The sequence below is a fragment of the Peromyscus maniculatus genome, chromosome 4 (genome assembly GCF_049852395.1).
Source record: "Peromyscus maniculatus bairdii isolate BWxNUB_F1_BW_parent chromosome 4, HU_Pman_BW_mat_3.1, whole genome shotgun sequence".
Taxonomy (NCBI): Eukaryota; Metazoa; Chordata; class Mammalia; order Rodentia; family Cricetidae; genus Peromyscus; species Peromyscus maniculatus.
In genome coordinates, this window is record NC_134855.1 from 69,832,564 (window position 1) to 69,860,453 (window position 27,890).

The 27,890-nt window shown below is 51.0% G+C and overlaps 1 long non-coding RNA gene across 4 annotated transcripts; it reads left to right on the forward strand.

Annotated features, from left to right (window-relative positions):
* Window positions 1-1,691: 1,691 nt before the first annotated feature.
* LOC107400156 (uncharacterized) lies at window positions 1,692-26,343 on the forward strand. Of its 4 annotated transcripts, XR_013050595.1 has the most exons (4): window positions 3,898-7,904; window positions 8,000-9,376; window positions 10,919-13,653; window positions 24,197-26,343. It is a non-coding gene; the product is annotated as an uncharacterized LOC107400156 (long non-coding RNA). The 4 variants fall into 4 exon arrangements; XR_006071264.2 differs by lacking the exons at window positions 3,898-7,904; window positions 8,000-9,376 and adding an exon at window positions 1,692-3,038; XR_013050594.1 differs by lacking the exon at window positions 24,197-26,343 and having other exon boundaries at window positions 3,885-7,904; window positions 10,919-14,653.
* The last annotated feature ends 1,547 nt before the right edge of the window (window positions 26,344-27,890 follow it).

Sequence of the window (27,890 nt, forward strand, 5' to 3'; positions counted from 1 at the left end):
CAGGGCTGGCAAGGGTTAGGGGCTGTCCTGTGCATATGCAGGGTTTAAAATATTATCTTAGCAGTTAGAGGTCCTGAGGATCACTCACTTGGCTTCTAACTGGGTGTTTTGCTTTCATAAAATCAGATTATTTTTCTTTTGCCTTTAATAAAAACCAGCGCTGGTTTCTGACTCACAGGCTCAGAACAGCCTTCTCCGGGCTCAGAGGCCTGGATCTGTAGTGGCGCAGGCTGGAACTGCTGGCAAATAGGAAATCAATGGAAGACCAGGAGACAAAGCCGGAGAGGGAAGGGGGAAGGGAGGGGAAGAGCAGAAAAAGCCAGGGCTTCATGGCTGCGCAGTCCCCAGAGGGAGGGAGGCAGGGGCCCTGGTTCCACAGCACCACTGACCCTCCCAAACCCATGCAAGCGCATGCCAGCCTTTTGGGGAAGGCTCCACTGTGGCAGGAGCCCTGAAATCTTAGGCAGATGCCCTGTCACCCTGAGCAAGAAGCTGTCGCCTCCCTCAGGAGGCTGAGATGGCTCAGAGCTGCTAAGGTGTAAGCTGCAGAGGCAGAGCTGGAGGTAGGCAGAGGTGACCCTGGAGAGAGGTCCCTGCTCTGGCTGCGCTGCTCCACCCCCACCCCACCCCCATCTCCCACCTGTCTCTGGCTCATTTTATCTCATTGCTCTCTAGTCCTTTGTCTCCATCCCTCTTTCTCTTAAGAAAAAAATGGCTGAGCTTGTTAGGCTGGAAATCAAACGTCCCCACCAGCTGAACACATCAGAAGGGACCTTTGCTTTCACATCTGGCTCTTTTTATCCTATAACACAGGCTTCCTACAGAGAGGAAGGGCCAGGAGGGGAGCCGGTGGGTGTGGGTGATAAAAATCAATGCAAGCCCTGTCGTTATCTGGCCTGGTAAGGGGACTGGAGGGGTGACTAGGGCAACGACAGGGACACGAGGGTGCTCTGATGAGGGTCAGGCAGGGCCCTCCCAACAGGCACCACCGCGCAGGAGGCGAACCTTCTGTTAAAAGCCAGGTGTCCGGAGATGGGGGCGGGAATGGAGTCTGCCGACGACGGGGGATGCTTTCCTGTGGTCAGGAAGGGGCGCCAAGCCTCTGGGGCGTGAAGGATGGGCATAGACCCAAACTAGACTCGTGCCGTTTCACCCGGTTCTCCAGCAGCCCCCAGAGGGTGTCGCCCCTCTGATAACTAACTTAGGAGGTTCCCCACAGTCATGCAGGCCAGCACTGGCTACACCGTGCTGAAAAGAGCTAGGCTGCCCTGCCCTGCTCTCTCTGGTGTCTTCCAGAGTCGGGGAAGTCGGCTTGTGAGTCGGAGATAAGATGACCATAGTCTGTGAGGGTGCAGCCTGGTCAGACCCAGAATGGGAACCCTATGGGGAGGGGAGCAGGGGGCGTGGGCCCATTGAAGGACCCCACCTCCCCAGCGGGCCTTTCCCGTGCTGTGTGCACAAGGAGGGAGACAAGGCAGAGTGCTGGTGAACCTGGGTCTCCCCTCCCCTGCCAGACACTCCCTCTGCACTCCCGCCTCTGCATGCTGCCTGCGGGTGGCAAGGGAAGAGGCCAAGACACGGGCATCTTCCGAGCTTTCCCGAGTGCGCATGCCAGGTGAGCCCCATGAACTCTCTGCTACGTAACAGAACAACCCATCCCCACTCACAGGCTCTCAGAGGCAACTGCCGAGGATCATGTAGCTCAGAAGTCTCGGAGCAGCCTGGTCCCTTTCACAGAGCCCCCAGGAGCTAACTCATTAGTTCTCTCCCTTCCCGCCCGCCCTCTCTCACCTCTCTTCCTCATGCCCCCCTTCCAGGGTGAGAGGGTTCATCACCCACCCACTCACCCACTCAGCTCTAAGAATGACTGGGAGCAGCTAAGAGTGAGTCAGAGCTCTGCTGGGCACTGCTGCGGAGGGAGGCAACAGATGGCAGCGGGGGGCCATATTGCTGCCCAAGCCACCCCCTCAGCACCCCACAGCCCCCAGAGGTGGCATTTGTGATGTTAGCAGCGGGTCCGTTTCGGGGCCCCTCTGCCAGTCTCAGGCTTGCGGACAGCATCAGGCTCAGGCAGCAAGCTGTGAATGGGGAAGGTGGGGCAGTCTGAGCACGGGGTAAACCAGGAGTTCAGGTCTTCGGGACAAATGCTGACCTCCCAGTCTTCCAGCAGGCAGCGGCCAGCAGGGCGCCCCACCCCATGACCTCTGCCCCTGTCACTTCTCTAATTCCCACTGCCCACCTGAAAGCTCTGAAAACCTTGGGAATTGGAGATCCGGGTCTGGCATGGACCTGTGCCCCCTGGCTGTTTTCATTCCATCTGTATGGAGAGTTTGGACCACCGTCCAGCTCAGAGGTAGGCAGAGGCCTGCTCCAAGTGGGGGAGCCTCATCCAGGAGCACTGTCGCTACTCATCTGAGGATGATAGATAACATGTCTCTAAGAGACTTTCAGAGTGGGCACAGAGCAGGCCAGGGTGACAAATGGAATCCCCAGCTCCTGAACTCAAGGGAAACCTCCCCACTGTCCATCATGCTCAGGGAGTCAGGTCAGGTCCCTCTGGGGTTAGGGCTGGGGGGAGGAGAGGTACTAGCTGACCTGCCACAGTGGTTGCCATGGGAACCACTTCCCAGTTCTTGCTCCATGTGACTGGCTATTGTGATGAGCCAGGCCTGAGTGAGAACCGAGAAGGGGCTGAGGCGGTCTTTTGCCCTAAGAAAGATGATACCCAGGAAAGAGATGGGAAAAGACATTTTCAGACTCTGCATCCTGGCTGCCTTGCAAATTCAAGGTCAGGGAGGGTCGGTCCCGCCCTAGCACTGAGAACTCAGCACTCCACTTAGGATGGAATTGGGAGGGTCCTGTGGAGAATGTGACTTTAAACGTGTCAGTCAGAAGAGGGAGGTCAGGGAAGGGGTGCTGGCACTATGGGAGACAGAAGCAAAGGGCAAGGATGGGGTTGCCTGTGGCTACATGAAAGGAGCATTCAAAAGTGGCTTCTCTGAGGGGCGTTCGTTTGCTTGGCGGTGTCTTGTTCTCAGGTAAGCTCGGTGGATTGGGTGGGCTGAACAGATTTCCCTACAGGATTTCACAGTTCTCTCTGCGTGCATGTGTGCATGTATGTGTATAGTGTACAACCTCATGGGTCATCTTGAAGGTGCTCTTTTAATTTTAATTAATTATTTATTTATTGGTTTTTCAAGACAGGGTTTCTCTGTGTAGTTTTGGAGCCTGTCCTGGATCTCGCTCTGTAGACCAGGCTGGCCTCAAACTCACAAAGATCCACCTGGCTCTGCCTCTCAAGTACTGGGATTAAAGGCGTGTCCCACCGCCACCTGGCTTAATTTATTCTTTAATTAATGAATGAATGATTTTTTTCTGACAGGTCTGTTCACTGGCCTGAGACTCATCAAGGGAGCTAGGCTGGCTAAGCCCTGGGGATCTCTTTACACCTTTTTCGACACTTGGATTATAGGTGCTCCACCATGGCCTGCGCTTTTTAACAAGAAAGTTTATTTTATTTTTAGCTCTGTGTGTGTGTGTGTGTGTGTGTGTGTGTGTGTGTGTGTGTATAGGTGCCATGGAGCTCAGAAGAGGGCAGATCCCCTGGAGTTGGAGTTACAGGTGACGTGAGCTGTCTGGTGTCAGTGCCGGGAGCAGGACGCGTCTTAACCCCCGGAGTCATCTCTCCAGCCCCTACACTTTTTAAAATGTGGATCCTGGGATTGGACGCAAGTCCTTACACTTACAGGGTGAACACTTAACTGACCGGGCCATCTTCCCAGTTCTTTCGAACCCTTTGTTAACAGCCATGTGGGTTTCCAAGGAGGTAGAGAGTACTCAGACACGACACAGACGTTCTCCCCAGGCTATCACTCCTGTTTTTTTTTTTTGTTTTTTTTTTTTTTTTTTTTTTGTCGTCACTGGAGGAGCGCCTGTTGGGTTGAGGATGATGTGATGATCCAGAGCCAGTGACGGAGGCCATGCCAGGTCCTTCCAGAAGGCAGTGGCTTGGCTCTGCAGTCAATGGATCTCTAGGTAGAAGGGGACATTGTTGCTTTACTGGCACTTGGAAAGATCAGGGGGCGACAGGAGCTGATGGCAGGAAGAGCCAGAAGGGTCAGCCCTGGCAAGTGAGAGAAGGTGTGGAGGGGGCAGAGAAAGAGATGTGAATGATCGCCAGGCCCTGCTGGCTTTTGTCACCGAGGACAGTGATGGGAGGTGCCTTTGCCAGCAGTGTGGAGGCAGCCCACCTGTGTGAGAAAGCTGTCTTTCCTGAGTGGCAATGGTCCCTGTTCTCCATAGGTGCTCAAGACCAACATATGACCCCCCCTCCCCCTCCCCCGCCAAGCCCTCCCCCTCCCCCAAGTAGAGTGCTCTTTGTCTACTGTGCCTCCCCTTCCGATGGGGGGAGATATGAGCCTGGGATGTGGAGACCACAACAGAAGCGTGACTCAGGTGCAGCCTACTCTGGAGGCTCTGTTAGGAAGGAAGGTTCCAGATGCAGGTAGAATGAGGCCAGATCCTGGCTGTGCTGTGGCCTCAGCCAAGTCAGACATAGTCTTGGAACCACAGCTTCCTCATCTGTCTGTGGGGCTGCTGGAGTATTGGGAAATCAGCTCCTGACCGCGACCACAGAAGTGCTCGATAAATATTAGCTGTCATTCATTTTAATACGAGTAAGATTTTTATCCTCTTTGTAATAAAAGTCCAATTAAAGTTAACTTCAGATCACAGCTTTTTTTTTTTCCTTTTAAACACACTTTTATTACTTTCAAGAACACACAGTGACACCTATTGGGTGATTCCAGTACTGACCAGAACTTTGGGATGCCTGTGACAGTCACAGGATGACAATGATTTATCCTTGAAGGCTTCTTTCTTCATCTTCAAAGGCGCTTCTCAAGTACTGGGCAGAGTTTGTCTGGCTACCCAGTTGCTATGAGGCACTGAGACTTCACTGCTGGGGCTCTGAACTGAGCTCCAGTGGTCATGTCTGGATCTGATTATCACTGACAGAACAGGGAAGAGAGGTCTGAGAGGAGGCCCGGCGGCACAGGCCTGGTCAGAGAACAGGGAGACGGAGGTCCAGCACTATCCTCCCTAGTACCTGGCAGCAGAGAATTAGCCCATGGCTCATGGCCTGGATGATGAAAGCCTGGGGGTTCTGGAGTCACCCCTCCCAAGCCCTGTGTTACCTGCCCCTCCTAGGGGACACAACAGAGGGTTCCTCCATGTCCACTGAATTCCATGCTTACCTGCCCCACTGGGAAGTGCAGTTGCCAGTGGACACCTGGCTGCCCAGACGGACCACACTTCCCAGCCTTGTTTATAGCAGGTGAGATTCTCAGCAATGGGACTTGAGCAGAAGGCATGTGTGCCCCCTCCAAGCCAGCACCTCTAGGGCAGCCAGCCTGCTTCTGCTTTGATCTGTTTTCCCCTCCCCCTGCCTATAGCCCAAACATGGCTGAGACCCGAGACTTAACCTGTGGAGACCCTGGCAACCTCCTAGGGGATGGTGAAGGATCCTGAGTCTCCAGATGACTATGGGAGGCAGGGCTCTCCATCCCAAGCTGCAACATGAAGGAAGAAAATTTTATCTTTAAGGCGCTGGGTCTAGTGAGTGGATCTCTGTCTCAGCACCTGAACTCCATAAGCAGAGAGAGAAGTGCTGAGGCGGCTCCCGCGTGTAGGTGCCCCAGCTTCCCCTCTACAAAGCAAGGTAGCATCCCAGACTATGCGTTTATAGCTAGTGTTTCTGTGGAACGTCCCCCTCATGCCCAGGACCAAGAGAGAGGCAGGGGATTCAAAGACATAGAGTCGACAGGAGCATGGCCCATGTTCACCTGTCGATACACAATCTCTCGGGGAACTCAGTCCATCTCATATAAGTCTGTGTTCCAGCTGTCCCAAGTTTCACTCTCCAAACGCAGAGCAGACTTGCATGTCCCTCACAGGAGGGCCCAACTGGGACATAACATATCATCTACTGCACAACTGAGTTACCAAAAAAAGAAGTCTTGTACTGTTTTAAATAAGTTTACAGACCTTCATAGCTATCGCTGCTGTTTGGGGCTGCATGTGGCTTGTGGGGTGCAGGTTGGACACACCTAGGCTTTAACACGCTGGCACTCACCGTCGGTGCTTCTTCTTCCTTCTCTGTCACTGTCAAAAGCCTTCTCCTCCTAGACTCTCTGGTAGAAAGACTCTACTTCCTGCTCCATATTTCTAGAAAGGTACGTGTCCCCTGTTGCCCAGTTCCAGACACAAGACCTAGCTAGGAACAAGGACTCAGACATCACCATTCATACAGCAAACAGCAATCAGTCCCACAGAGGACAAGAGGCAAAACAGACAGTGAGGTGCACAGCTTGGCCCTTCAGCATCAACAGTCCAGTGGAGAGGGTGGCCATCACAGAGACACAGGAGCAGATATCTAACTAGCTAGTGTGGCGACTGAGTTAAGGGATGGATAAGGCATAGTGACAGAGTCCCTGAGATGAATGGCCTCTTGAGGACAGCAGAATGCTTGGGGAAATACCATTTTAATGTTGGGACTTCAAGGAAGTTGGAGTTAGGAAGGTAAAGCAGGGCATCTGAGTCTGGATGGTACCCCGGGCAGAAGGTATAGAAGAGATAACATGAAAGCTTGCTGGGAGGTTATAGAGTAACAAGTGGGCAGAGCATGATGGGAGTGGGACAGGGCAGGAATGGGGATTCGAGAGTTCTCTCCTGTGTGGACCTTGTCTGGTGTTCCATTATAAGAAAGAAAGCTCCTGCAATGGTCCAAGTCATGGTGAACCCTTGGACCCAGGAAGTGGTGATGGAGAAGGAGGACCCAATAGGTGCACACAGGGGTGTTGCAGAACTCAAAATGATGCACTGGGTTTGGGGATGCAGAGGACTGTGAAAGATGGCCCCTGGAGGTTTCTGTAACTGGAAGGAGAGATGAAAGAAACTTACTTGGAAATGAGCTAGAGCTGAAGCAGATGCTGCATTGGGGAGATGGATGGATGACAGATGCAGAGGCTGCCGGGTAACATCAATTGCCCCTTCAGATAAGCTCTGCTGGTCATGGGCCACGCAAGATGAGGACTTGTAGATGACTGCCTCTGTGAAACAGAATAACCTGGCCAGGCAGTGGTGGCGCACACCTTTGATCCCAGCACTCAGAAGGCAGAGGCAGGTGAATCTCTGTGAGTTCAAGGTCAGCCTGATCTACAAAGTGAATTTCAGGACAGCCAAAGCTGTTACACAGAGAACTATCTTGAAAATAAAAAAAAGGAAATTAAAAAAAAAAAGAATAATCTGTATGTCCATTGAGAGAGGACCAACTAAATAAAGCGAGTCCTTTGATGACAGGCACCAGGTAACTGTGATGCTCTGCAAGTTAGTGGGAACCCACCTCCAAAACACAGCACAAAGCAAAGAAGCATGGTGCAGGATGGCAGGCACTAGCTGCAGCCATGGCATGCAAGTGGAGGAAATACACAGAGATCGAGCTTAAAGGTTTTTATACACACAAACACAAAGCATAAATATTTTCCCTCCAGTGTAAACACACTATCTCTGGAAGAACACACAAGGAATGGTAGCCCTGGCTGCCTCCAGGAAGGGGAACTGGGAGAGAGGGTGACTTTTAACTCTGGATCCTTTTGGTGCCTTTTGGATTTTTCAGCGGCAAGGGTGCATTAGCTGTTCGGCAATGAATAATTGTCGTTAATAACAACTTCCAACTGAGAGACGAAGAAGCTACGGTCTAGAATGCAGAGCCGAGGGCAGCTGTCAGGGGCAACCTGTACTGATGGAGCCTCTTCACGCTTCCCCTCCCTGCAGCCCCATCTCTCCCCACCCCCGGTGCTCGGTGCTGACTCCAGCTCTCTGCCCTCCTGACCTGAAACCCTGAGGTAAAGCCAAGCTAGGCCAGTTGAATGGTTTTCATTGTTGCTATTAACATGGATTTTTTTCCTTGAAGGTAACTAATAGACATAAATATGATCAGTTCCACAGAAGCTGATGGCCTCAGTCAACTCACAGGAAGGTCGGGATCCCAAGCCTGGACATGTGTCCTGAACATGGCTGTACCTGTCATTTGTCACCCCCTCCATGGTGCCTTTGGGTAAACAAGCTACCACTAGCAGAGGCCTAGGCAGAGCCAGAAGGGGAGTCTGCATACACTATCTGAGTGACCCCAGAGAGCTGTTCTTGGGGCCCTGTGTGCAGACCCAGCCTCTGAGGAATAGACAGGAGACAAGCACGGGGCCTGGGACTCTGAGGGCTTCAACCTCCTGATGGGGGAGCACCCCAGGGAGGGGGATGAGGCACAGGTGTCCCACTGAGAACAGAGACACTGGGTGAGGGCTGTGGACAAGCAGATGTTAAGCTTAGAGGAGGCCCAGAGGGGAAAGGAATGGGCATCACTGCCTCCTGCCCCTGGCCTCCGTGGCTACTGAGTCTAAGAGATTCAAGGAGATAGCCACGGTCACAGGCAGCCCAGATTTGAGCCAGGTTAAGCCTGTGCTTCTCACACACGGCATACCCTAATAAGAGCGAGTAGCAGTGTGTCTCCCTCCAAGCCAGGTGTGGATCTCAGGGGGACCCATGCAATCATTTCGAGTGCAGGCAGGCATGCCTGGCAGGTCATTGCTGTTTTATAAGAAGGAGATAACATGGGGAAGGTCGGGTACCCTCCAGGTCGCACAGCTATGGCGGAAGTATGACCCAAATCTAAGCATTGTGGCCTCTGAAGTCTGCTCCTCATTGTGTTCTCCCAAGTGGGTTGGGTTCCGTGTTGGATGGGCTGCCTGTGAGGTGTGTTCAGATGGTCAAAACCAGCTCAGCCAGAGTTGATGAGTTAAGCTTGGGGACAGAGAAAGAAGGGGTAGAAAGGTGTGTGTGTGTGTGTGTGTGTGTGTGTGTGTGTGTGTGTGTACATGTGTATGTACAGGTGTGTATTAGTATACATGTGTGCAGGTGTGTATCTACATGTGTACAGGTATGTGTGTGTGTAAGTATACATGTGTGCAGGTGTGTATTAGTATATACATGTGCAGGTGTGTATAAGCATACATGTGTACAGGTGTGTAAGTGTGCTCATATGCAGGGGTGTGTGTGTGTGTGTGTAAGTATACATGTGTGAAGGGGTGTGTGAAGGTCATACAGTAACCTCAGATGTTCTTCCTCAGCTGCCTTCCACTTGTCTGAGACAGAGCGCTGTAGAACACGATCCTCTAGGAGAAAACCAACACCTTTTCTTCAGATTAGCTGTGTCTGCTTGCAAGAGTCCATTTCCACAGGGCTTGCTGACTGCTGACACCCCCTCCCAGAAGATGGGGGTCGGGAGGGGCTGTTGGACCCGAACTCGAGACTCCAGCCATTTGTATGTAATTCCACCCTGGTTAGCAGAAGGGGCTCCACCTTTGTGGCTATGGCAGAGCCATCGGTTATGCTGGGGGAAGGCTTTTCCATGTGGCTGCTTTGGGGGCCCCATGCTCTTATAAGGAGCCCTTCACCCATGCGCTGTGATCCAGCTAAATAAACTCCTGGTTCACAGGGTGAACTTGGGCGGAACGGGACTTTGGTTTGTTGTTTGGACCTTATAAGGAGGGGACAGATGTTGTTTATGTCTCCCGGGGGAAGGAATTCTGGAAACACAGTGTCTCTCATTGGCTTGGCCAGCGAGCTCCAGGGATCCGCTAGTCTGTTTCACATCTTGACATCTCTGGGATTGCAGATTACAAGTGTGAGCCCATACACCAAGCTTTCTCATGAGGGTGTTGGGGTTCGAACTCAGGCCCTCCTGTTTGTGAGACGAGTGCTTTACTGGCTGAGCCATCTTCCAGGGCCCAGAAAGTTCTTTATGTGATCAGTTTCTAGGCTGGTCGGGACAACCTGGAAGTCACTGCTGCAGGTCTCTGTGAGACATGCTTCTGAGGGCTCCGAGTGTGGGTCCTACACACTCCAGCTATTTGTGGGAACAGGAGTATCTCCATCTTTGTTGACCTCAGGCAGATGGGATAGGAAGAAAATACTGGAGAATGCTCAGAGGCATCTAGCATTTCTCACATGAGGACAAACAATGTCAGCAACAGAAAAAGCTCTCCAGCCTGGTGCTCCTCACATGAAATCATTGTGATGTGGACACCTGAGCCCTCCCAGGCCCCCACTGCCTGTGTGTCCCTGCTTGGTGGGAGTGGAAGCTGGCAGGCTAGGCTATAGAACAGACTCACAGCAGCACACTTCAATGGGTGACCAGTCCATCAGCCAGAGGCGTGACCATTAGGCTGGCTTTACCCCTGGCTTTCTCTGCTTCCCATGTGTTGGTACCGTGTGCCTTGAGCACACAGCTACACCTTATCTTCTAAAACATGAGTTTTAGACCTAAGCCTGTTATTATTTTCATTCTGTTGACAGGGGGGGATTGAAGCTCCATGCATAGTGAATACCTTGTCCAAGAACACCCAGGTAGCAAAGCCAGAGCTGGGCTCCAAAGCCCGAGTCAACCACAAATGTATTCTACCATATGGCATCACCTGTACCAGTTTCCATTTCTAACTTAGACAATAAAGACCCCATTGCTACGACGCCACACAGGCTTGAGTTACTGCTGATACCTTGCCCTCGAGGAGTTCCTAGTACAGCAGCTGACTCATAATAAATGCCCAAGAAACAAGCTTCATGAAGGAGGCAGCCCTTCCAGAAGGCAGTTCTGAGCCTCATGGAGCTTCAGTGCCTGCAAGGACCTCCATATCCAGTATAAACTAGCTCTAGAAGGTTGTATGATTTTATTTTATCTCTGATTTTGGCCCTTCAAGATTCAGCCTACAAATGGATGTAAATGAGATGCAAATCAAGTTGTCCCTGCATTAAACAGGAAACCGAATATGTCTGGTTAACCATCCTCTCCTCTCTCCCCCGGCAGGTCAAGGAGACCCACACACTCTGAAGACCATCCAAGTCTCATGACTGTCTTCTTATTGGTCAGCACCGAGTCAGCCAGAGATAAGGCCGTGTCCTTCCTGGGACCCTTTCCTCTCTGTTCTCTTTAAAGAGTTAAGTCTCCCAGGCCTTGATCTTCAGGTCGGAAGCTAGGATGAAATCTGTCTACAGTGGCCCCGCCCGCCATGAGCATCTGCAGGACCACACAATTGCGACTGGGATGTTGTAATCTGATGAGAAATAGGAATTGTGTCTTTGGCTCCTGAGACTGTTGCCATTTCCCGTGCAGCTTCAGAGCTGGGGGCATCTTTTGTCCTGGTGGTGGCTTTCCACTTCCAGCTCTGCACACGGGATTCTGATCCCCTCCCCCGAGTTCCCTGGATAATGGAAGTTAAGAAGTGACTCGTGGTGGGCTCCTGTACAGCTTCAGTAGAAGCTGGTTACCAGCAGGACCGAGCCATGTTTGGAAGCTTGGGACTTTTCCAGAAAAGGGAGTAGCCAGACATGAAGTTAGCGGTCCCTCTTGCCCGTGTGGAACAGCTTCTAGACAGATTCTTGGGCAGCAGGGCTTGAAAGCTCCTGGACTGATGAATACATAGAGGGCCTAGAAAGGGGGTACATGGGGGGGTTCATGCCCTTCTTCGCCATGCCCTGAGTATCCTTTCCATCAGCTTCTTCATCTACAACTTTTCAAATGTGTGCACTATACCAGTGGGCACAGGGGCAATGATTCCCCTGGGAGCAATCTAACAAATGAATTCAACTCGAGGTGAGTCCTTTGATGACCTCAAGTAAAGCCACTGGGCCAGGAGCACAGGGAAGGGCCAGGGGCTTCCTGGGGGGGGGCACCTGAGTCTGGGGGAGGCAGCCTTGGGAGGCTGAGCCCTTAACTTTCAAGAGCAAGCCCTTTCTTTAGAGAGATGTGTCAGAAATGGACTGGGTTAAAGACACACCCTTGGTGGTGTGGTTGGAATACAACTGGCAGTCATTGACTTGAGTGCTAAATGTTTGGTCCCATCTGGTAGTGCTGTTTGGAGAAGTTGTGGAAACTTCAGGAGGTAAGACCTGCCCAGAGGAATGAGCTTTCCTCCCTCTCTTCTGTTTGTCCACTGTGAGGTGAGAACCCTCTCTCTACATGCTCCTCCTACCACGACGACCTGGCCAAGTGAACAGAGCCAAGCAGCCACTGTGGACTATGAGCCTGGAACTTTGAGCCAAGATGGATCTCTTCGTATGTTGTTTCTGTCCAGGATTTGCTCTCAAAGATGCAAAAGTGATAAAGTTGGCGTCTCTTGGAGTCCTGGCTGTTACTGCGAAGAAGGATCTACGGTTAGCTCTGCCAGTGAAGAGCAAAAGCTATTGGTCTTTCTGTCTCTTACAACAGTCATTGCAGAGATGAAGACATGCCGGAGTACAAGTGGCTGGGTACCTGAGGGTGCTTTGTACAACCGGACCAGGGTGTGAAAGCAAATCCCCTAGAACAGCCCAAGGTGGCAGAGTGGCATTGGACCCTCAGTGTGATGTTTAGTGTTCATTGTCAATGTGACAGGACCTAAAACCACCTGGGACCTGGGCCTCTGGGCACGCCTGTGGCAGGTTGTCTCGACTATGTTGACTGACGTGGGAGTCCCATCTTAACCGTGGGCAGGTCCTGGCTGGGGACCTGGACTGTAGGATGGGGAAAGGCAGCCTGTGTTTATCTCGCTCCTCCCTGGGCGGATAGGATGGGACTGGCTTTCAAGCTCCTGCTGCCTCGATTTCCCTGTCTTGATGGACTGTACCCTGAACTACGATCTAAAAGAAATGATTTCTCCCTTAATGCTTTTGCCGGGGTGTTTAATGACAGCAGCAAGAAAAGACACAAAGACACTGGGTGTCTGGGGTCACAAAGCACCTAAGGGCTGCAGGCCCGGAAGTCTGAAATTTCAAGAGAAGCTAAGCATCTTGACTTTGGACGTGACACTGGTTTTCTGAGACAGGGTCTGTTTCCAAGCCTGGCTCAAATGCACTCTATATTCAGGATAGCCTTTAATGTCTGATCTTCCTGCCTTCCCCTCCTAAGAGCTGGGACCATAGGTGTGTGCCATCGTACCCACTTTATGCAGTGTTGGGGGTGGAACCCAGGGCTTACGCATGTCAAGCAAGTTTTCTCCCACATGTGCAGCCTGTGTGTGAGACACGCCCTTGGTTTCTGCCTCTAATGCCGGTGAGCTTAATGAAAGTCTGAGGTTTCTGGCCCACAGGCCTCCTGTTTACACAACCTATAATATAAATTAAATGAGCCTGTAATATAATATAAATGAAAAGTTCTCAGACTGCCCTGGAGCCATGGATGCTTTGAAAATGCAATGAAGGCATCCACGAAGTGTGAGAAGATATTCGCAATTCATAGAATTGTGGACAATTGATTTCTAGAACATACTTTTGAGAAACAACAACAAAAACACAATATGAATCAACAAACTTTAAAAACCACCCAACAACTTGGCAGAATAGCAAGTAGTTGACTTGTCCCTCTACAGAAAGGAGGCCCCCTAGGCCAAGAAACAGACAAAGGGCTCTGTCTCACTAGTCACAGAAAACAGGCAGAGTGACGATGCCATTGCTGATCCTCATCACATCACAGTGGCCAAAAGGAAGACCCCTAACCAGAGTGACGCAGCTGAGAGGATGTGGGCACTCCCCAGTTCTCGTGCTGTCCTGGGGTTCTGCACATAGGTAAGAACATTCTGGGGAAAAATGGTTTGATTGTTAATAGTATCTTTACTATTTAAGCCTTAAGGGATAACGAGTTGGCATGGAGGCACTAAAACTTTGTTGTTTACGTTTATCTGGTAAAACTGGGTGTGCACGTGCCCTGTGATCTCAGGACCCAGGCTGGATGTGCATGTGTTCTATGATCTCAGGACGCAGGCTGGATGTGCATGTGCCCTGTGATCTCAGGACCCAGGCTGGATGTGTATGTGCCCTGTGATCTGAGGTCCCAGGCTGAATGTGCATGTGTCCTATGATCTCAGGACCCAGGCTGGATGTGCATGTGTCCTATGATCTCAGGACCCAGGCTGGATGTGCATGTGCCCTGTGATCTCAGGACCCAGGCTGGATGTGCATGTGCCCTGTGATCTCAGGACCCAGGCTGGATGAGCATGTGCTCTGTGATCGCAGGTCCCACACTCAGTCATCTTCCTTAGAGAACTCTTGTTCGGACAGCCAAGCAGTGTGAATGCACAGAGGCCAGGCGCTATGGCTGTATAAACTTTATACGTATAGTTATAGTTATATATAGCCTCATGATGGAAGGCTTGTGAGCCAAGAAAAAGAAGAGCCCCAGGCTCCGCTGTCTCCCCCGAAGGAGCTGTGTTTGGAGTGCAAAGCCACGGGGTGGGGAGAGGGCAGGGTGGTTCAGAAGCAAGTGAGACTGAGCAGTGTGTTGTTTTGGAAGAGATTGATAGGTGGGAGAATCATCTAGAAAGCAATAAAGGAGCTAGAAGGGTTGGCTCAGCTGCTAAAGGCACTTGCTCTTCCAGGAGACCAGAGTTAAGTTCCCAGCACCATGTTGGGAGGCTCACTATAGCCTGTAACTCCAGCTCTAGGGACTCCTGTGTTCTTCTGGTCTCCATGGGCACCCACATGCTCGTGACCTTTAAGGCATATCTTTCACTCCTCAGCTGTTAGCCACCCACCTTGTCTTTTGAGACGCTGGCCTGTAAATTACCAACTCAGCTTGACTGTCTAGCCAGAAAGCCTTATGGATCTCCCACCTCCATCTCCCAGCACTGGATTGCATGCCACCACATCCAGCTTTTTAATGTATGCTCTGTGGATGGAACTCAGGTCTTCATGCATGCCAGGTAAATATTTCATAGATGAGCCAATCCTCCATTCCATTTCATTATTCTTTACACAACCCACAGGCCTTAGGTATGAGCCTCTGTCTGTATTTACAACAAAGGAAACACAAAACAATCTAATCCCAGGCTGGAGAGATGGCTCTGAGGGGAAGAGCACTGGCTGCTCTTCCAGACAACCTAGTAGTTTAATAGTGGCTGACCTTTTCTAACTCCGTCTCCAGTTCCAGGGGATCTGAAGCCCTCTTCTGGCCTCTTTGGGTACTTCATGCATGTGCAGACAAAACATCTACACACAAGATTAAAAAAAAGAAAAATAAAATCAAAAAGCAAACTATTTTTCCTTTGATCGTTAGAAAAATATGATGAAATCTATAGACTTCACTTCTAGAACAATTAAAAACTTCCTAGACATTGGAATGTAGAAGGTTCACAGACCCTTCAAAGATCCTCTCTGGGTCCATGGCGTGTATGTTGTCAATTTACTCATAGCTATAGAGATTCAGATAACCTTAAGCTGCCAAGCAAGCTCCAGTGAAGAGTAACTCTCCAAAATGGTACAAACACCAATACCACCCTCAGCCTGCATCCCCTCCCTACTGCAGTATTCCCAGCTGGTAAATCCCCAGCATCCTCTCCTGCCCCAGCTGTGGCCACAACCTCCTGTGGTCCAGATCTCTCCTTTCTAACACAAAGCAGAGCCTGATGGGAAAAGGAAAGTCAGGGAATTTCAGAAAGTAGCTAACTACTTATGTTTCAGATAGTAATCTTGTCTTGAAACCTTGGGAAGATAATGATCTGGTTTTGGTATTTTAAATCTTAATTGTTTAAGTGGAGAATGAAGCCAGCTCCCAGCAGGTGGAGCCTAGAAACATAGCCAGTGCCCCTAGGGAGCAACATGGAGAGGTAGCAGGCAGACAGACAGACATGTGCCTCTGGGGAACCACTTCTCTACAAGCCTTGGTGGCACATCTGGTCAATAAGTTGTCATTCCAGATGTCCAAATGAGCTTTAGTCCTCACTTCCATGGTGTGTATATGTGTGGGAGGTCATCTCATCTGGGATTCCTCCCCACACAGACTCAGGGGACACTTGTCCCCTTGGACATTTGTTCACAGTCCTGGGTCACTGAGTGGAGCTACAGAGTCCACTGTATTTCTCCAAGATCTTCAGGAATCTGGGTGTCTGCTACTTACAAGTGGGGTGTCCCCATGAGCTCGTGTTTAATGGAAGGTGTTGTGAATTGAGAATGTACCAAGCCACCTCGTATACAGAAATCCCCCTTGTGGTGGCTCCAGGATTCACTTGAAATAATTTATAATTAGTTTTAATTTATAATTATTATAATTGCACATCAGTTCTGCTTCTGGATGATTCTATCTCCAGAAAAGGAAACTGTGGTACAGACGGTCAGAGGTGGGGAACAAATCACATGGGGCTTCATATCTGGGGCAGGTGGAGGTGGGTCTAGAACTCTCTTCTGCTGAGTCACTGCATTAATATGTTTAATCAATATGTTTAATACTGCATTAATAGAGATGCTGGGGTCAGCAATGGTGGAATGTGCCATTCAGAAGGGCTTCTAGACCTATAAGGCCTAGATGTCCTCAAAGGAACCCTTACTGCCACCTGCTTCCCCTCAAGCTGGAACACAGAGGCAGTCAGGACCTGCCTTCCTCTACCCCCTCAGTCATGATGCTTAAAAGCCATGTCAAACATAGAAGAATGCAAATAAATCCATATCTATCACCTTGCACAAAACTCAAGTCCAAATGGATCAAAGACCTTAACATAAATCCAGTTGTATTGAACCTGATAGAAGAGAGAGTAAAAAGTAGCCTTGAACGCTTTGGCACAGGAGACCACTTCCTGAATGTAACAGCAGTAGCACAGACACTGAGATCGACAATTAAAAGTGGGACCTCCTGAAACTGGAAAGCCTCTGTAAGGCCAAGGACATGGTCAATAAGACAAAATGGCAGCCTACAGGATGGAAAAAAGATTTTCACCAACCCCACAACTGTCAGAGGGCTGATATCCAGAACATATAAAGAACTCAAGAAACTAGAGATCAAAATAGCAAATAATCTAATTAAAAAACGGGGTATAGATCTAAACAGAGAATTCTCAACAGAATGGCTGAAAGACATTTAAGGAATTGCTCAACATCCTTATTCATCAGGGAAATGCAAATCAAAACAACTCTGAGATTCCATCTTACACCTGTCAGAATGGAAAAGATCAAAAACACTGATGACAGCTTATGTTGGAGAGGATGTGGAGTAAGCGAAACATTCCTCCACTGCTGGTAGGAGTGCAAACTTGTACAGCCATGTTGGAAATCAGTTTGGCAGTTTCTCAAAAATTGGGAATCAATCTACCTCAAGACCCAGAAATACCACTCTTGGGCATATACCCAAAGGAATGCTCAATCCAAGGATGCTTGCTCAACTATGTTCATAGCAGCTTTATTCATAGTAGCAAGAACCTGGAAACAACCTAGATGCCCCTCAACTGAAGAATAGATAAAGAAAATGTGGTACACTTACATAATCAAGTATTACTCAGCAGTTAAAAAAAAAAACCAAGACATTGAAGACAAATGGATGGAACTAGAAAAAATCATCCTGAGTGAGGTAACCCAGGTCCAGAAAGACAAACCAGTGTGTACTCACTCATAAGTGGATATTAGATATAAAGCTAAGGATAATCAGGCCCAGAGAAGCTAGGTAACAAGGAGGACCCTAAGAAGAATGCATGGATCATTCTGGGAAGAGGAAATATGAGATATCCTGGATAAACTGGGGCCAGAAAGGGAAGGGGAGAGAATGGGGGATGGAGGGGAACATGAGGGATCCAGATGGCCAAGTTGGAGGAGGGACGGAGAGGGAGAGCAGTGAAAGAGATACCTTGATAGAGAGAGTCATTATGGGGTTGGGGAGAAACATGGTACCAGGGAAACTCCCAGGAATGCACAAGGATGACCCTAACTAAGACTCCTAACAGTAGTGGAGAGGGTACCTGAACCGGCCTTCTCCTGTAATCAGATTGGTGACTGCCCTAATTGTCATCAAAGAACCTTCATCCAGTAACTGATGGAAGCAGATGCAGAGAGCCACAGCCAAGCACTGGGCTGAGCTCCTTGAGTCAAGGTGAAGACAGGGAGTGGGGATTGTATGAGCAAGGGAGGCAGCTTAAGATCATGACAGGAAACCCATAGAGACTACTGACCTGGGTTGTGAGAGTTCACGCACTCTATATCGACAGCTAGGGAACCTGCATGGGACCGACCTAAGCCCTCTGCATGTGGGTGATAGTTGTATAGCTTGGTCTGCTTGTGGCCCCTAGCAGTGGGACCAAGATCTGTCCCTGGTGCATGAGCAGGCATTTTAGAACCTACTGTCCACGAAGGGATGCCTCTCTCAGCCTTGATGCAGGGCAAGGAGCTTGGTCTTGCCTCAACTTAGTACGCCATGCTTTGTTGACTCCCTTGGGAGGTCTTACACTTTCTGAGTAGTGAATGGGAGGTTGGGGTAGAAAGGAGGTGGGGGAGGGAACAGAAGGAGAGGAGGGAGGGGAAAATGTGGTTGGTATGTAAAATAAAATTTTTTAAAAAAGCCCTGTCAAGCCTGTCCCTAGAAACGTCCACATCAAACCTTTCCTCTGCCCTCTGTCCCCTTGGCCAGGGTATTGGGTCAGATCCTGTGTCTTTTCCCTCATCATGGCTACCACAAAGCCTCCTGTAGCCGAACCTATTGCACTGGAGAGGATGTTTCTAGAACATCCACTTTATTCTCATACTCTCCTTTCCTGTAATCTGTGTCTGCCTCCACATTAGCTGTGGGAAAAACAAAAACAAAAAATGAAAACAAACAAAATCTCAGGCGTTGGACCTTCTTCAGCTGACCTCTGCTGACCTCCCCGCGGCCTCATCCTCACAGCTGCAGGTTGCTGTTGAGCATGGCAATCGCCATGTTACTTCCCGCCTCAGGGCCTTTGCATGGACTCCTCTGTCCCTGGACTGCCGTTCTGAGTCCCAACACCCTGACATTGCCTACCTTTCTTCCAACATCAAGCCCAAGTATAGGAAGGTCTCCATAGGCCCCTTCCAGCCATCTCCCTGCCCCAATACACAAGGTCAACCTCCTGTGGTTGGTCCCCCCCACCCCATAATCTTTGCTCTTGCCTTGGCATGACATTTTTCCCTGTAGCATCTCAAATCCCACAGGGAATGAACCAGAACGAGTGGAGAAGTCTCCATGGCTGCTCTTACCCGATGTCATAACGGCATGTTATGTTCTCTCGGCTTGCCATCCTGTGAGTATCTGAAAGGATGAGGTATATCCTCATGGCTAGGCATGGTCCCCAGAAAGTCTCATACTATCTTCCCCTAGAATGAATGCCCCCCCCCCACACACACAGATGTAAGGAATCTGCTCAGGTCTGCCATGAAGCTGTGGTCAAGCCACTCAAGGAAGGAGAAGTGAGCACAGGCTGGAGATCTGCCCCTTGCTCATAAATGTTTAGCCATCTCTTTTCCTTTCCCTCAGAACCTAGGCCTCTCTCCAGTTCTCCATCACTTGGTTTCTGTTCATTGTGAGCCTGTCAACCACCCTTTAGATTTGCCCATGTCCTTCTGCTGCTGACTGGCTGGCCCAGAGTGAGTTGGATCTCAGAGGCATGGCTGAGTCCCCAGAGCATGCTCTTGGGAGCTCCCAGGCATGCACGATGGGCCGTGGGAACTCACTGTGAGGCAACCTGGCCGAGGGCTCTGGAGCCCAGCTGGGGTGTGGGCAGTAATCCACCCTGTCATAGAAACATCTGCTTTTCCTTGTGGCCCCCACCTATCTCCCTCAGCCTCCTGACACATGCTCCCTCCTCCCTGGGGTGGAAGCCATCAGAGCAGAGCTCTACAACAGGCCGGGTGCATGGAGGACGCCCCCTCGGGGGAGACCTGGCCTCCCTGGTGGCCTCCTTACTTCCAGCTTTCCCACACTCCCCCTCCCAGTCACAGATTCCAGTGAGCCAGGATACCACCCACTCTCAATAAGGACACTCGGGATTTAAGATGATGATTACAAGTTTTTTTTCCTTCACTTTTCCTTTTCTTTTCTGCAAAACATCTGATTTAACTAGAGAAACACATTCACAGGAACCACAGACTGTAAAAATGCAATCCCAGGAAAAAATGCTACTAATGGCCTCTTAGAAACACTGCAAATGGGTCTCTGGGGTCACTTCCTGGGACCTGGACAGAGAGAGGCCCGGGCTCATTAACAGACCAAGAAAGTGACCCCCAAAGTCTGCCTCCACCTTCTAATAAAAAATTGTCCTAAAGACAATTTTTACTCATGCTGATCTCTAGTGCCTTCGGGACCTATTGGGCCCCTATACCAATGCCAAGGCCAGCAGCTTTGTGCCAGGCTCATGGGGGCAGAGACCCCCCCCACAGAGACTGACAGAGCCCCAAGGTCCTCTGGGCACTCACTACTTCTGCTTTCTACCACAGGGTCCACAGTCTGACACAAAAGTGTCCCTACACACGTTGACTTCCTAGAGTCACCTCTGGCGATGGAGTTCCACCAGGAAGAGTGAGTCCTGAGTGCAGGCACTTGCCGTGAGACCCTGGGCCAGTCCTTTCCCTCTGCAGCTTTCCTCTTCCCTAAACGAAGGGATCTGGGTGATATGGTTGTCTTAGTCAGCAGGCCAGCAGCGTGGTGCCTGTGTCTTCTCCACCTACCAAGTAAAAGCTTCCAAAGGGCAGATTCCAGTTCCTACCATGCTCCCCGCCCTTAGAGAGTCCCAGCCACCTGGAATTGCTCCAAAAATATCTAATGCCTGAATTCGGCAAATCTGTCAACTGATGGTGGCCTGCAGGGACACGACTCTGAGGAGCCTGCCTGGACTCCTGCTTCCCTGCAACCGCAAGCAGGCTCATCCCTGCTCTTGTGACAGGAGGTATCTGCAGCTGTCTCCGTCCTGACCATAAGGACAGGAGTCCAGGATCCCACCTCCCTCATGCTGCCGAGAGAAGCAAATTCAGCCCATAGGTCAGGATCTTGAGTCTTAGGAGCGGCCTTGCTTTCTCTGCCATGATAGGGTGGGCTCTAAAGCTCCTGGGAGCTGTGGCCTCCAGCCAGGGAAGCTCAGTCCTCAGGCTCAGGGCCTGGTTGCTCAAGCTCACATCTGGATGGACCACTTTAAGCTCTGCCTACCCCAGGAAGCAGAAAAGCAAACAGACCATTTCCAAACACTAAATATTTTGCCTTTGATGGGTGGGAGGGAGGGATGGGTAAACAGCGCATATCTCTGGCTGGGAGGCTGAGAGGTGAGGGTCTGGGACTTCTGCACTGGGTGATGAGTTTCAGCATCCAGCAGGAGCCACCTGAAGGGGACTCAGGCTGTACTCCAGCCCCACTGTCTGGTCTTCCCCTCTTGAAACCAGGTCCTTCCCATCACTACTACTGCCAAGGTTTGCAGGGTCAGAGCTGGCTCTCCGGTCTCCCCTTCTGCCTGCCAGCCTGTGCCTCCTGTGCCTGCCTCCCTGCTGCATGAGGGAAATTCAAAGCACCGTCTCCACTCAGACCCATTCTTCGTGGGCTCAGGACTCGAGCATGGGGGTCCTCACAAGCTCTTTTCCCCTCCCTCACTTTCTGCTCTGTGGATTCTGTCTCCTCAGCAGCCCAGGCTGTCCCCTCTCTCCCTCTCCAGCACACCTTTCTCCTCCCCCAGACATATCATCTCCCTCCTGAGTACTGCCCAGGGCTCCTCAAGGGTCACCTCATCTAGTCTGGTTCTCCTGGTGAGGATGGCAGAGGGTCCGCACTCTGCAGACAGCCTGTTTGGGCTGGGGACTGAAATGGGTGCAGAAGCCACAGAACTGGGGGGAGGGCAGTACCCAGAAGGGCACACGGCAGGACTAGGTTAAAGCCGGAGGAGAGGAGCTGGAGGATGCAGGTGGAACCCGCGGAGGTGTGTCCTGGCAGGAGTGCCCATCCAGTCCAAGTTGCCCTGGAGTGACTCAGCTGTACCCCACCCCCACCCCAGCAGCTTCTGCTTAGCAGCATATTTACTCTTGGAGGGAGCAACCATCCGAGCCCACAGGCGCTGTGGGCCGGCGCTGTGGGCCGACTCTGTGAAGTGATGGGCCCCAGAGCAGCTGCACATCCAGCCAATGTGAGATCCACAGTAGGAGGCAGAGGTGGGATGCAGAGATGGGGATGTCTCTCATTCATACCATTCTGTGCTTGTTTCTTCAGCTTCAAAGTCGAGGCCATGATGGTAATTCCACTGTCTCAAGGCAGTAATGAGGCTCCAGTGAGGTGACAGATGTGTAAGTCAGGGTCAAGGCCAAAAGCAAACAGGCAGTGTGGGACCTGGGACTTTAACATGACACCAGGCTTCCCCTCTCACCTCCTCCCTGACCACCACTGTCCCCACCTTTCATGCAAACACTGTGGGAGGAAAAGGGAGGGGTCTAGGAATAGGCTTGCTTCCCTCAAGGCCCTTATGGTCCAGTGAAGAGACATCTCAGAAATAAAAACAGGGACCTACACAGACCCTGCACACAGCACAAGGAAAGAGTCCTCACAGGGGCCTTTGCAGCAAGGGGGCAGGGCACACAAGGCCCTGGCTGAGCCTCTCTGCATCTGGGGCCCCTTTTGGAACATCTGCACCCTCCACTGCCCTCACATAGGGAGCCGGGAGGCCACTAGGGGCCAGCAAGCCAGTGTGCAGCTTCTCAGACCACAGAGCAAGAAAGACATCATCTCACCAGGACGGTTCATTCCAGGAAACAATCTGGTCCTTGTAGTAACCGTGTTTTCCATGACTGCCTGAGAGGACCAAGACACACACCATCAATGAGTTTGCTGCAATAGGGCAGGGACCTATGAGGGGACAATGAGGGGACAGACAGGCAGGAAAATAACCCATTATTATAACATCTATTATTAGTCTGCCTGCTGTGGAGAGAACCAGCCAGATGAAAGCTGTTTACAGAGTAGCTCTTTCCCATAATGCTCTTTAATATTGTTGCACTATGGTGTGTGTGTGTGTGTGTGTGTGTGTGTGTGTGTGTGTGTGTGTGTGTGTGTGTGTACGTGTGGAAGCCAGAAGTCAATGTGGAGTCTTCCTCAATCGATAATCATTTTGCTTGTTTAGACAGGGTCTCTCACTGACCTGGAACTGGCCAAATAGACGAAGCTAGGTAGCTTCTGATCCTCCTGTCTTACCCAGCAGGCTCTGGGATTGTAATCATGCACCACCTCACTTGGAGGTTCACGTGCGTGCTGGGGATCCGAACTCGGGTCCTCATGCAGGCACAGAAAGCACCAGGCACCCCCTAGCCCCAGCTTTGCTTTGGGAGCTGTGTTTTGGACCTTCGGAATGCCACAACAGCCTTCCAGCCTCCTCTGCAAACGACCAGCTGCTTCCAGGAGGATGAAGTGAAGAGGTTCGGAGTTCACTGAGCTGGCCTGCAGTGCAGAAGTGGGTAGCGACGGAATGAATATGTTCATAAACGCAGAGACTCTCACTGGCTCGCACCTTGCAGGCTGTGGAGGAGGTGGGGGTTCTGAAGGACAGGGTCAGCAGCCTGAGATCTGATGACCTCACTCTTGTAGGTCAGAGGCTCTCTCTGAGCTTCAGAGCCATCCTCTAAAATGGGGCTATGAGTGCCAACCCTACCCCCTTCTCAAAATCCCTCTGAGCCTCTTAGATGGGAGCGTGGACAAGGGCATGCTGGGGGAGCTCAGCCAGGTATTTTCAGGAGGGCTTGTTGCTGTGCCGCTGGCAGGCTTGACTCGCTCCCCAAATCCCAGCGTACAGGAAGTCTGCACCAGTCAAAATCAGCAGCTTTGTGTCCTTTGGCGGCCTGTGTCCCTGTTGTGGGCTAGGCCTGCTATTGTGTAAGCTGAGGGTCATCAACAACTGGCACAAATAAACAGCGGTAAAATGTGTCACCGGAGCCAATTCTCCTGTGTCCTTTACAGCCACTGTCATTTCCAACCTCACTACAGCCCTGTGGTACAACAGTAACCTTTTGCAGATGGGAACACTGAGGCACAGAGTAGTGATTCCTTAAAAGCCACACAGATGAAATGGGATTCCAGGACTGACTCTGCAGGTTACGCTCCCTACCATGGGGCCAGTCGCTCTGCTTGGCCAGCAGTCCTGGTGCCCACTAGGAAAAGATACTAGGGTTACTTTTTCTCTTCATTGAGAACACTCAATTCAGGCAGACTGTAAGGGGAACATACATACTGCATCAGTCGGCTGTTGCTGTGAAACAAACCATCCTCCATGAGATTCCAACAAGGTTGATGGGCTGGTACTCAAGTGAGGTGTGTGGGGTATGACTCCTCTGATCTTGGCTGTAGACCAGTCTAAGATGCCTTTACTTTTCTCCACAGGCTCTGGAGTTCTGGCAAGTTAGTCATGTTTCATGACCAACACAGAGGAACAAGGACAGGAAAACCTTCAAGTGCTTTCTCAAGCTCTGTTTGCATCTTGTTGGTTGCTGCCCCAGTGGCCGGATCCAGACCAGAGTCAGTGGGAGAAGGGCAGAGGCACAGGGAGCTGTGAAAATCCAGGCCCGTCACTACATTGAGAAGCCTCAGCCTTGTCCTGAAAACCTGTCAATAGTGGCTAAAGGATGACCTCCAGAGGAATGTGCCTTGTGCAGGGTACCCCTCAGGAGAGAGGGAGCCCGTGTCCTGACATGTCCTTTGCATGAGCCTGAGAGGCTGGTGTAGGAGAAGCTTGTAGTCAGAGCTGGTCTAAGCTAGAGTGGAGAGTTCACTCAACCAGGCTGTGGCTGCCCGTCTGCTGTAGTTTCTGGCCTCCCTAGGCCCTTGTCCCTGAGTGCTGTCCTCCCACGCTACTTCCAACCTGGACCTGCTCCAGCCAATGAAGATCAGGAAACAGGAAACATAAGATCAGTGCTCATGGGGAAGCAGGCAGTGCCAGGTGCTGAGGCCATAGGAAAGACTGATTCTCACTCTAGCTCATGTGCTCCTCTTTGGGGACCCGTACCCATTTGTGAAAACCTTCCAATTTGATCAACGTTGAACCCTTTCCAAAGCTCTTCCTGTCCCCTCTGACAATTCCGTTCCCTGGGAGGTGGGCATGATGGGGGTTATCTCTAGCCTTGAATGTATAAGGACCCAGTACCAAGATGGGTCAATCAACACACTTGCTTGGGATCACACAGAAAATATATTAGTCTTGTCTAAAACCCCCATCTTCTGAAACCCACAAGGGGCCCTTCTAGAACACCTACCACCTGACTCGTCTCATGAAACAGGTGACAGGTTCTGTCTATCCCCAAGATCTTCAAGAAGATACCGTCTCCCCAACCTCCTCACAGGCTTCTCAGACTCACCCCCTCTTCTGTGCCCTGCTGCTCTCTACCACTTCTCTGTCCTCTCCCTGGCTGGTTCTTGCTCTGCTGGTGAGGGGAGCTTGGCACCAAACAGTTAAAGTTCCTAGAATCACTTATAAATATTTCATGAAAAAATCTGCTGTGATAATGCCAGCCTGTTGATGTCAACATTACCACACCTGTACATTTTAATTGGCCCAAGCGAGCCGGCCCATAATTGGTGCCTGGAAATTCGAACAAAGCTGGCTTGGCAATTAAACAGACAAATGGAGAGTGGGATATTATTTTAGCTCTGCCATGTCTCAGGGATCAGAGAGAGTGGGCACAGTACAGAAAGGGGAGAGGGACATGAGCTACCCACATGTGGGGCATCCTGAGCTTATAAGGCTGCCTGGATCAGGAGGCGTTATAGAGGCTTCCAGAGGCTCAGCTTCTGGGAGCAGGGGAGCCTTGTAGGCAGGATGTAGGCTTGAGAGGTGGGGCCCTTGATGTTTTCTGCCCTGTGAGCCCTGTGGCCTCTTGGTAGATGCCATGGATTCATTCCCATAACATTGTTTAAAATACATTAAAGTGAGCGCAGTTAATTCAGAAACCTGTAACTGGTCCAAGTGCTGAGAATAAGTGGCAATGGATGCTCAGCCCTAAGTAGGACAGCTGTGTCAACCCCCGCTCTCTAAGGCACAGAGAGCATTGCTAAAGAAGAGGCAGAGGAGCGTAAGAGCCCAATGCCGAGGAAGAACACTATGAAACGGCAGCCTCTGGATATGACATGTCTGTTGCGCTCCTGAGCTCTCGGCAGCTGTGTTTGCCTGCACAGGACCTGCCCAAGATCAAGCCAACTGAATTTCCAGAATGGATCAGGGAGGGGCCTAAGAAGTCCCATCTATGAGGAGCTATTGGCAGTTGATGGCTGCTGGGGGAGGTGTGACCACCGGTAGATCGGCCATGCTCCAGTAGATGACCCTGCAGCCATGCCCACACCATCAGCTCTAATTGGTGGGATGCTCAAAAACATAAAAAGAGGACTTGAAGCTGGAAGGTGGGTATGTCAGAGGCATGGGGGGTTTGAAAGGTACAAGGGCTGGAGAGGGAAGGAGAAGGTGAATATGATCATAATACATTGTCACATGAACGGAATTCTCAAAGAATAAATTGTAAAATGTTTTAAAAACAAAATAAAACACACCAAGTATGTGTGACTAAAGCTGGTCACAATGGTCCGTGCCTATAATTCCAACACTCTAAGACTGAGGTGGGAGGATCATGAGTCTGGGACCAGACTGAGTTACCTATCAAGTAGGAGGCAAACCTGGGCTGCAGAATGAGACTCCATATCAAAAGAGTGGAGGGGGAAGAGGACACTGGAGAGATGCTCGGTGCTATCTCTAAAGCACTTGTTACGTAAGCCTGAGGATTAAAGGTCCAGTTTCCCGAACCTGTGTAAAGGCGGACACAGCAGCGCAGCATCACATGGCGAGATGGGAGATGATGGCAGGAGATCTTTGGGGGCCCGTGGGTTAGCTCATCTGTAGTGCTCAGCAGCAAACAACAGAAGAGATCCTGTTCAAGTAAGGTGGAAGGTGAGGATGGATAGCCAAGGTCAGCCTCTGACTTCCACATGCACATAGTGGCATGTACACACACACACACACACACACACACACACACACACACACACACACACACAGCCAAACATGGGCTAGGTGGCACCTGGCACATCTCCACCACGAGCAGAAATGGCGCCTTGAAGTTTATAAACAAGTTTCCAGCTCTCACTCAGGTGTGCAGAGGTACCGCCTCCCCTCCCACCGTTTATGTCTGTTAAGGGCCTGGTGTGCAGGCTCCAGAGGACTCAGAGGGTGAGTGGAGGGCTGGGACAGACCCAGGGCAATCCTCAAAAGCAACAGTATAGTCAAGAAGCTAAGCTGGAACCTGCCTTGGTCCTGATGCTCAGGAAAGGTTGCCATGGCTACTTCCTCTTTGACTTCCCATCTTCCCAGATCAACCTGTCCTGGGTGGGTCTGAGCTACCAACAGGGCAGCAGAAGCCACTAACATCCTCTGCCCAGTGACCCCTGTGGAAGACAGAAGCTACCCAATCCTAATGGAGGCCCTCTACTTCCTAGGAGAAGACTCTTTGTCTAGGCCTTGGGGGTGGGCATCATTTCACCCCTTCATCCCAGAGGTGTGCAAAGCCCATTAGTGACAAAGTGAGCAGAGATAGGAGCCAGGCTGGGGGGGTGAGGGAGGGGCTGGTGTGAAAGGAGATGGGAACCTCAGGGAGCAAGTGCCAGAGGTTCCGGTTGGGTTACTACAGGAGGAGGGGCTGAGGGCAGCGGGGAAAGGATGCCACCCTGCCCCAGGCCTTTAGACCTTCACAGACCCTGGCCCTGCTCCTCAGAGCCCCTCAGGAGGGAGAGGAGGAGCCAGCACCCTGGATGCCTACTCCTGTAGTCACTGTTGCCTAATGTATGGATAGCTCCTTATAGCTTGACCTATGGAGTGAAATCCAGAGCTTTCCCTTTTATTTTATCTTAGTTGTTTGTTTGTTTTTACTTCTTGAGACAGGGTCTTAGGTATCCCAGGCTGGTCTTGAACTTGCTATGTAGCTGAGAATGACCTTTAATGACCTTTCATGATGCTACTGCCTCCACCTCCCAAATGCAGGGATTTCAGATACGCAGCACCACACCTGCTTTATACAGTGCTGAGGGTTGAGCCGAG